At 35.5% G+C, this 10,616-nt stretch overlaps 1 long non-coding RNA gene across 1 annotated transcript in view; it reads right to left on the bottom strand.

Moving 5' to 3' along the window:
• Window positions 1-986: 986 nt before the first annotated feature.
• Window positions 987-10,616, bottom strand: part of LOC308065280 — a 30,200-nt gene continuing 20,570 nt past the window's right edge. The window contains exon 2 of the long non-coding RNA XR_013928729.1: window positions 987-10,247. This is a non-coding gene — a long non-coding RNA (uncharacterized lncRNA). The remainder of the gene's footprint in view (window positions 10,248-10,616) is intronic.

The following is a 10,616-nucleotide window of genomic DNA, read 5'->3' as shown; positions in this document are numbered from 1 at the left end:
AGAGTTTTGCTTACTATGATTATCTGATCAGATCTTAGCAATATTGGTAAGGAAAAGTTTAGAAAAATCTCACCGGACAATGGAAAAGTTACGAATATCTGTTCTTTCAGCAGAACTTCCCTGGTGAATACATGATGAGCTTTCAGCCATGAGCTCACTAGAGCCAGGAATAATAATAACAATACTGGAAAAAGAAACAACTCTTTTATTGGAAAGAGAAAGGAGAGGATTACAGCTCAGCTACAGAAATCTGCATGCCCTTACATCACATAGGCAAATAAAACTCTTAGTAGGGGCAGTGCAAATGAGTTGCTGTACTGTCAGTCTGAAGTAAAGAGTTGTGAAGACAGGCACAGACGGAGCAGAGAGACAGCTGAGCAGCCTGCTGGAGAGCTGCACCATCAGAAGCATGGACCTTCTGTGTCCTGCACCATGAGAAGCCTCAGGCTGAGCTACGTATTCCCACAGCTAAGGAAAGTTCTGTCGCTTCTGCACTCAGATCTGTGTCCAAATCACTTAGTATGATACTGCATATTTCAGGAATTCAGCATATTACATCCCCTTTTTTGTTGTGGGTTTTGTTTCATTGGTTGTGGGGGGTTTTTTGTTTGTTTTTTTTTGTTTGTTTGTTTGTTTTTTTCATTTGAAACTGGTAGCAGTTGCTTAGATTTATCTTATGGAGAGAGTTTACATGATAGGTCAGCAACTTCCTACAAAGAGCTGGTAGGTCTATTGTTTTACACACTTACCTTGCATGGAAATAACTTACTTTTTCTACCAAAACATGAGCGGTGTCCCGACATGTTGCAGGGAACTACAAAAAAGGAATATTATATTTAAAGAAAACAAATTAAAGCCTGAAAAAGAAGAGAATATATTAATTCTGGTTATTAGATGTAGAAATTGTTAATTATTAGGTACTAGGATGAAAAGTTTTTTAATGACATATTCTTAATGTTGGTTGGGTTTTTTTTTCAGAATTAGGGTTTTCTTTTCTTTTCTTTTCTTTTCTTTTCTTTTCTTTTCTTTTCTTTTCTTTTCTTTTCTTTTCTTTTTTCTTTTCTTTTCTTTTCTTTTCTTTTCTTTTTTCCCATTTTTTTCCTCCCCAGTTTTTAACTTTGCCAGTGTATTTTTAGGTCAAATAAAAACTAGTTGCCATCATGGAATAAATCTTTGACCCATGGTGAAGATTTTGTAACCTTCTCTATCATGAAATTGAAGACCTTTTTTTTATGCAACTATTACACAACAGTTTGATGGTTAAAGCAAAATTAACAAATACCTATTAAAAGTATGAACCAAATTAAAATTTTAACTTAAGGTACTGTTACAAAGTAATTTAAAATCCAAGAAAATAATTTGTGGGGATTCAGAACAACCTATATGTATTTCATGCCTTAAGACTTACCACGCCTAAGTTTAAATATACAAAGTTATCTAAATGCATTACTTAAATGATTAGCATATAACTAGCAAAGTCAAGTATGCTATTCTGTATTCATGTATCACTCTCATCTCCAAAACCATAAATGTGTGATAACATTTCTCTGCTGTTTCAATAGCTGAGCTAGCCCTCTGGAACCACGGGGAAAGCCCTCGGTACATCTCTGCAACGCCACAGAGAAAGGGCAGAAAATGCACCGATGTCATTACTTTGTTGTAGCCTGACCAGGATTCACTTTTTAGCACCTTGGTCTGCAGGCAGGTCACACAGTCTATGCCTTTTTAAGCTCCAGAATAGTAAATCAAGCTATACCTTTTCATTGCTCACATCATTACGGAGAGATTGTGTGACAGCAGTCAGTGTGTGGTTTGGGAATCAGCAAACGAGGGAAGGGATAAGACTGATTTTCAAAAGGCTGTTTGAGACCTCAGAGACAGACACATTGGTTTCCTCAAAGTCTGACCTCTGTGAAATATTAAAATAACAGTGTTGGGAAGTACAGGAGTATAAATGCTTTTCTGATCTTAGCCTGTATAGTCAGGATCCAGGCCATCTGCTGGGGGCCTTACATCTATCACTTTCATTGTTTTATATTAAAAAAAAAAAAAAAGATTTCAAAGAGGTCTGAATTTTTCAGGTATCACTGTAAAGATGGATATTAAAAATGTGCTTTATTTTCCATAGTTGAACAGTTAGTTGATAATAAGTAGCGGCCAACTGGTGAGGCACTGGATACTAATGAGACATAGGGAGTGCCCAGTACTTGAGATAGTGAGCTACACTTCAATTGTTGACTGGCCAAAATCAGTTCTGGACAAATTTGTACCCTGTCTCTTCAATGTGGTGCATTGCTTTAGGATATCACTAAGTGACTGTAATTTTAAAATTTTTAGTTTCAAAACCACCAATATTTGAAACTAGTTGCTAGCACACACTTTGACCTGCCTGATATTAATTCAGAACAACAACAAAGCATTCATGCATGGTAACTTCGCATTTAAATGTTACTATAAATTAGGCTATTGCTGATAATTTTTTATAACAGTTCTCAAGATGATGCTAGGTTCAAAAGGCCAATGCATACATCACATCGGCTTACTTGCTTTAATTGTAATAGGTTTATGGTAATATCCAAATAATTATACATTAATGCTTAGCTACCTATAGCTTAATCCAGTAAAAGACTTTGAAGCAAACACATTAGAAGCTTCAGTGTCTACTGTTTAAATTGTAATACCTGGAGCAGAAATCTGATTTATGTTTTTTCCTGTGGGAATATACACAGGAAAAAGCTTTGTTACCCAATCCAAAAGGCTACATATGCCTAGGATCTCTGTAGTAGGAGATGCAAAGCACTGGAGGAATGACTACAACTGTCCTTTTCCTGGCATCTGATGACCTCTGTCCACATACAGATCTTGAGCATTTTTTTTTTTTCTGAAATAAATGTCACTAGCCCACAGTTTGAAAGGAATTTCTGGTTCTAGTTCTTTTGGATTAGGAGACATTACCATCATGCTTAGAAGAGCCTAGAGGTAAAAAAGAATGTAACTAAATGTTTGTTTTATAAGAAGCACAATCTTATCAGTGTGTAATGAGCATGTTTCAATAATACTGATGAGAATTCTGGACTTGGGGATTGAAGAGGGGGACTTGGGGCAAGCAAAGTAGAATGAAGTTTAATAACAGCGATTGCATTATAGATCACAATTTGGGACTTGGGTCTTTTGATTCCATCTGACCTCTCACCTGAAGGACAGAGTTCCTTACTGAATCTTTAGCCTGTAATCTGTAAAATGAACTTCTCAACATCTTTTACTCAAGTAGTCTTTCTAGTTCAAAAGTAATTTTGTGAATAACAAGAATTCTGATTCCATTTAATCAAAAATTAAATATTTTTAAATACCTTTGTTAAATTTGAGATTCCTTTGAAGAATAATTTTTAAGATGTTCCTGTGTCTTTTACCCCAGTTTCCTTTGATTTTTGCTTCCCAAATTAGCGTTTCAAATTACTTAAAATAAATGAGGTCAAAAATTTGCTAAGCTGTCATTATAGTCCAGCATTGATTGCTGAGGATAATCTCACTGGTCTTAGACTGACTTCTAATGCATGCACTATCTAAGTCTATTTTGATTAGGTGCTTTAGGACAATTGAGGATCAAGGAGAAAACTAAATATGGAATGACAGCTTAAAAAACACGGTCCTGTTAAATGCAGGTCCACCAAAATGAGCATCACTTTTTCCTGTTGCAATTACTTTTTCCTGTGCATTGGAGTCTCCATTGAGTAAAACCTCGTTGAAGAATTGTGAAAGGTTTGACAGATGAGTTGCTGAGGTAATTACTTAATTCCTTTCCATCTTGCTAGCTTTTTGTCTGATAAATGAGGGCTTAAATTCTGATTTCAACAATTCTAATCTCAGTAGCATTATCAATTACAGTATAATGTTATATTTTTTTCCCAGTGTGGCCAATTTCAGACTCCTCCCTTCCAGTTGTTTAGGTTAAGGGATAGCATATGTATGATAAATTTACCTAGTCACAGATGGAAAGGAAATGTAACCTTAGCTGACAGGTTCATTTTTAGCTGATGCTGTTACCATCTACCAAAAAATACCTTAATTCTTTTTTTTAAGTAAGTATAAAATGAAAGCTAAGAGGGCAAATGATTGCTTTGTATAAATAGCTCACAAACAACAATAAGGAGAGAGCAGAGCCTTTGGTGTGAGAGAAACCTAATGGACAGTGTGGCCACAAGACCATGTGTTTTTAAAAATAAAAAATGCAAAAGAAACCCCAAGATGTTAAAATAGTAAGATAATTTTAAATTTTTCAATCAAAGTAGGAACTCAAAAAGATCCGGAATTAAAACTGATGTATTTGTAAAAGGTTCTATGTGAAGTTGTCACTTGGGCTGGTGAAAGACTTGATTGTGCTTGTTCTCTTGACTTTTATATTATTTCTGTAGAAACATGAAATAAAGGATCTGAGGCCAAATGGGTGATTTTTGGGGCTATATGCTATAGCTGAGTGTGAATGTTCAGACGATTTATGCTGATGATCTGACTTTTACATTAAGTATTGGATCTCAGTTTTACTTCTTACTGATTTATACCTGAACATAAACAAGCCAAGGGAAAACAATTTCAGATCTGAAGTTCAACACATACACTGTTTTAAATTTAAGAGTTTTCACTAGCTAGCAAAACTGAAAATTGTTGGTCTCGTAAGATTAAACCATTAATACCAAATGCCATGAAATAACACTAAAAGTTTCTTAATATTTTATTCAGAACTAATCACACTACTCTGGACTGCCAGGTATTAATGGTATTAGTCAAAAGTTGAGTCTCCTGTATATTACACTGATGGATAGAGCTGTGGTTCATATATGCCTGCAACTAAATAACTGATAGATGTCTTTGCAGGTAAAGCAGAAATATCGATCAGGTGTAATACTGCAGAAAAAGACAACAGGCTGAGAAGAGAAAGTTAGAGTATGTCACCTTTTTAAAAATGTTGTGTTGTCTTACTTTCTGCAGTTTATGGTGTTTTATGGGAGACTTGAAGGCACTACTTCTGGAAGGGAATCAATTTGTATCCTGTAAGCAACTCTGGAAAGTGATTTTTGTTGTTAAGAAATGCTTTCTGGAGAAAGCAAGAGGATTCACGGAGAAACTATGGGTCAGTGGCTCCTTCAAAGGGATGTACCATGGAGAAACCTTTCTGTCAAGGTGACAAAAAGACCAGTGGATTTCTTTCAAGCAGGCATCTGTCTCAGGATACCTGTTGCAACTCGTAACAAGTTTCTGTAGCTTTTTCATTATTATTTGTTAATATTTAAATGTGTAGAAGAGTCCTCATGAATCTGCCTGCGGGGAACCGGGGCTAAGCACAAAGGAGGGAGCACTGGAGAATGTCACAAGGTTTATTTTACTTTAGTAAATAAATACTTTTTTAATTTATTTATTTATTTATAAATAAGTAAATAAATAAATAAATATTACTTTACGAGTAATAAACATTTTTGGTTTCCAGCATATAACAAATAAATGGTCATGTCTTCTTAATATTATTTTGATAATGAATGTCCTGCGATTTTTATATTTTACACATTGTCCTCTGAAACACCATTGTATTATATGCCTGTGTGTCTGTGTGTGCACACAGACTTGTCCTACAGAATTTTCTTTTCAGGTCCCAACCTGCCAAAAAGTTTTAGAACTGGCACTGGTTTCAAGAGACTAATCTACCATCAGTGCCGTAACAGCTGGACATACACACTCACTTGAGTGAATCCTCTATTTTCTTCATTTCTCAGCCAGCTGATGCCTTGCTTTTATCCATTTCTAAGTCCCACCACATAGAGAGCTTTTACACTAATCAGGGAAACAACTTCAGCTCCGTGGGTAATATTTGGGTAACAAAACTACCTGAAGGAACCCAGTGTTGAAGGGATCAGTTGGGTTTGACTAACTAGTTTTATTTCTGATAGTCTTTCAAAAAGCATACCTGTGAGACTCAAACACAAACATGATAAGAAGTTCTTGAAGTGTTAATGAGTTTACTATTGAGCATCTATAACCTATGAATATTTATTCCTCATTATTTTGGGGTTCTTACCAAACAATTGTTTTCTGCTTCTGCAACAAGGAGAATGCCCCACGTTCATATATCTTCTTTTTGTTGACATTTTAATTATTTCACTATCTTTTTATTTTTACAGGGGATTTTCTAGGGTTAAAATTGTGCAATAGGTGTATTCTAGATTAACATACATAGTAAGTAATTTGAAATATTAAAATGAACCATTACAACTCACTTAAGAACTCCTGCTGAGTATATATGATTATTTTTTTTTAAATGATTGATTTTTTCTTCTCTTTCAAATCCCTTACTGATTAAAGGAAAGGCTTAAAAGAAAGGTGACAGCCAAAATAAGCAGTGTTGCTCAGAATTAATATAATAATATAATTTCTTAAACGGTACACATTTGAACTAATAATACTTTGGTTTTAGCTTACTCCTTGATATTACTGAACAATTTTCTTTAGCAGAAGCGGCTTGTACTGGAGTCTGAAATAAACAAAAGGGAAGTGTAGGTGTGTTCCACCACATACTGTGGGCCACAGAGGGTCAAATTCATTGCTTGTTCTTAAATGTTTTTTACTGAAGGATGAAGTGAGTTTGATTTATATGTATTAAAATGTTATTCTTTTCTTCATTTAAGTAAGCACTGTTAAAACTGGCTTTTGATTTTCCATACAGGCTGCCAATCAATGGAGAGATTTTGCTCAGAAGAATTAGATTTTGTTGTTGTTGTTGAAGGATGAATTGGAAAAGGGCACTTGCTCCTGTCCTTCCCTGCCTGTTCCTGCACCCATCTGGGCAAATTCAGGCTGCTGTCAGATGGGGAACACAGAAGGGTTGCACCAACCCTTGTTCAGCTAGGGGCTCAAACACCAACGCCAAACACACTGGGAATGTGCTTTCCAAGCCAGGGTTGGGTAGTTTCATACCTTTAAGGAAGTGGAGAGGGAATTCCTGACCCAAGCTAACGCACCAAGATAGTAATTACATTGCCAATATTACTGGCATCCAACACAGTGTTGTCATCCAGTACTTCTGAAGGAGCCAACTTTGGTTGCTTGTAAGATAAACTGAAGCTAAAATAAATCAAGAGGTCTCCTTCTAAAGGCCTCCAGACAGTGCATCTGAATGAGGTGTCTATCTGTCCTGAGTCTAAGTTTCTGAAATGTGTAGAAAAAAATCAGTATTAATGGATGGTACAGCAGATTCCTTGGCAATGAGTGTAAGGGAGGTGGACTGGTAGAAGGCAGTGAGAATCTCTACTAAAACAAGAGAGGAGAGAGACCTGATGTATGCAGTTCTTGCTGTCTATACAGCAATAAAAATAAAGATGGTCCATGTGACACACTGTAACCATATTTTAAACAGTCAGAATACAGAAAACCTTCAGAAGTTTGTATATGCATTGATAATGCTTTAGACTAACATATGTTTTCTGTCTCTAGCTGCTGAAAATGGATTTAAATATAACTAGATTTAGGGAAAACATGTATGTGGATACTTGCCTAATTCTAGTTTTATTCACCACAGTGAGCCCATTTGAAACAAATTCTGCAATTTTTGTTCGTTAAAGGGTATCTCTTTCTTTCAAATCTCCATCTATGAGTGATGCTAACCAGAAAATAATTTCAAATGGCAACAAAATAAATTGTCTGGATTTACAGTGTCGAAAACTTGACACTAGTTATTTCTCTTCGAGAGTCATCCTTTAACCCCCTCAGTCCCTCATCACTCTTGCTGCTGGGAACAGTGCCTGCCATGGCTGTGGGGGCCAGCACCCCATGTGAGCATGCTGAGCTCTGGTGGTATCACTGGCAGCTTTGAATAGCCATCGGGCAAACCTCAGGGGTTATTAGAGCTAGACAATAGCCCGACTGGACCCACCTCTAGCTATGATCAGCTATTTTTTTATATCAGAATAAAAATTCCTCTGCATTTGATACTAATGGAATTGGATATAGAACCGTTTGTCACCAAAAAGTGTTGGGTTAGCCTGCAAGTGGATGAAATGCATGCACAGGGAGTTGGCAGAAGTCCTCACCCCCCGTATCTACTTCCACAATTTCATGACAATCTAAATTATATCCATGGCATGTATGGCAGCCCATGTGACGCTGTTGGGTGACAAGCCATTGCTCTGCTGTAAGCCACTGTGCTTCACTGCTTCCTGAGATTTCCCGTGGAGTTTAACTTCCATCTCCCGAGCATGTCTTCATGTGCTGAATATATTGCTGTCCTGTAGACTGCAGCAATACCAAGACAAGCTTCTAAGAATATAATTACACTGCATATCTTATTTGGGTTTTATTATTATTATTATCATTATTATTATTATTATATATCTATATCAATATATAATACAATAATATATTTCTATTTTATAATTTTATTTATAAAATTTATTAATTTATATTTTTAATATTTAAAATATATTTATAAATATAATTTCATAATATTATGTTTCTATATAGTAGTAATAATAATAATGATAAAATTATTAGATATTTAAAGTACCTGAACTGAAAGCTTAGCCTCCCAGAGCCTTCATCTCTTCAGCATAGAGGGAAAGGCTTTTATGGATATCAGCTCAGGGCAGAATCCCAGTTTAGGAGGAACCTGTATCTTGCTCTGACTGTAACCTCAGCATAGTCTGGGTGGTGCTAGTAATGCTTTTTTCTTCCCTTTGTTGCATAGAAAACTAAGAGTTTTGTCAGCAATTTAGAGATAATTAAAAATTGCATATGTCAGCAGTATTAATGGTACATGTAATAGCATACAAGTCTCTATTTCTGCAGAACTGCAAGGGGTCTGAATATGCCTCAATAACAATAGTATATGTGCCAATTTACTGTTTTCCAAATATATTATATCAATTTTTTGCCAGGGTAGTTTTCATAATTGCAATAGCTACAGTCCCCAAGTTTCTAACATCACAATTTTTGACATTAACATGGTATGATCTTCTTTTCCCAGCGAACACAGTACAATCACTATTCATTCTGTATGAATTAATGGTACATTACACTCTCATATAGTATGAATTTTACTGTCAGATACTGATGAATGCTGATTGTCAAACATTTCATTAAATTCAATACATATCTCATGTAACTTGAATACAGTTGCCATATCTAAATCTAAACTTTTCAGAACTGCTTTATAACTTCCATTATCAGATGGGATAAATGCTCTTAATATCAGATATCACAATACTCAATATATAAAGGAATTAACAAATACATACTTTTCCTGCACATTTTGTTTCAGTGAAAGGTTTTATTTTCTTCAGTTAGTTGTTTTGGAAATTAAAGCTCAGTGAAGGCCCAGTCAAGTATGTTAGTTCCCTGAAGTTTCATTACTAATCAGTTTCCATCTTTACAGGGAGGGCATTCTTTATGTCAAGCGTTATGAAGTATACATTTCAGTGTCAAGCTTGACATTCTTCTTTTAGCCCTTTGACATGTTAAATAACATAGAAGTCAGATTGCAGTGCGTAGTGTCTTTTGAATTTCCTAACAAAACTGCTTTGTATCTTAAAGTTAAAACTATCCTGTCAAATCCATGTGCCTTTCTAAAGCTCAGCTGTGATTGTCACAAAAAAAATAATAAAAAATACAAAACTAATACAGAATCATAAAGCCATGCCTGGTGAGATCACTGTTGATGTTTGCTTTTCACTTCATTTGTAACCTTAAATGTGAAACAAGAAGTCAGCACACATATGTCAAGACACATTTATCACACAATCAGTTAGAAAAAAGGTATTTCTGGACATATTCACTCCTCAATCCACCATATTTATTACAAGGAAGAAAAGATTCCTGTCCCACTACAGTTAAAATAACGGGCATGCCATGCATCTTTGCAGTCATACATGGGAATAGTCTGTGTTAGGATTTGTGAACAGAAAGGTAAAGGAAAAAAGTGAGACATCTCACACACTCTGTCACAGCTTTAATATAAGCTGAGTGTTCAAATGTTAGACATTAATTGATTGCTCCTTTCCTAAGGGCTTTTATGCCCTTTCTATTACCTAATCGTCTCTGTCTAATTTATTTGAGGCTAACACACTAATGTAGGGGAAAAAAAACTTCTAAACTCTTCCGGATTCTGAGAATGACAGTTTTGAGGAATGTTGCTGATCGTTGCGTTGCCTTTTGCAGGTAGATGTTGTTCTGTACAGGAGGCATTTCTGTATTCTTGTAGAAATTGTCTGTAGACAAAGAATGAAAATTAAAAAGTAATTTTTTATTAGCAGTCCCAATGAGATCGAGGGGTACCCACAGGGAAATTACTGTCATTACATTAAAGTTTTACCATCAGTTAAGACAACCATGTTCTCTGTTGTTTCCTTAGAGAAGGTCATTATTTGTCATTGTTTACCATTGTGTTTCTTAACTTTCCGAATTGCCACTGTGTGACACAAGAAATTGCACTTCTCACTATAGTTTTAGCATCGGTACACGTTAAGTGTTGGCATACACAGTTAAATGTATGTCATACTTTTTCAATTGGATATGTGAGGTCTTAACTCATGTTAAGCATTATGTTAGACTAGGCTATTGTAGAACATGTCTTTTCT

Source organism: Falco punctatus (genome assembly GCF_963210335.1).
Source record: "Falco punctatus genome assembly, chromosome: 6".
Lineage (NCBI taxonomy): Eukaryota > Metazoa > Chordata > Aves > Falconiformes > Falconidae > Falco > Falco punctatus.
This window is presented reverse-complemented; position numbering and strand designations above follow the sequence as displayed.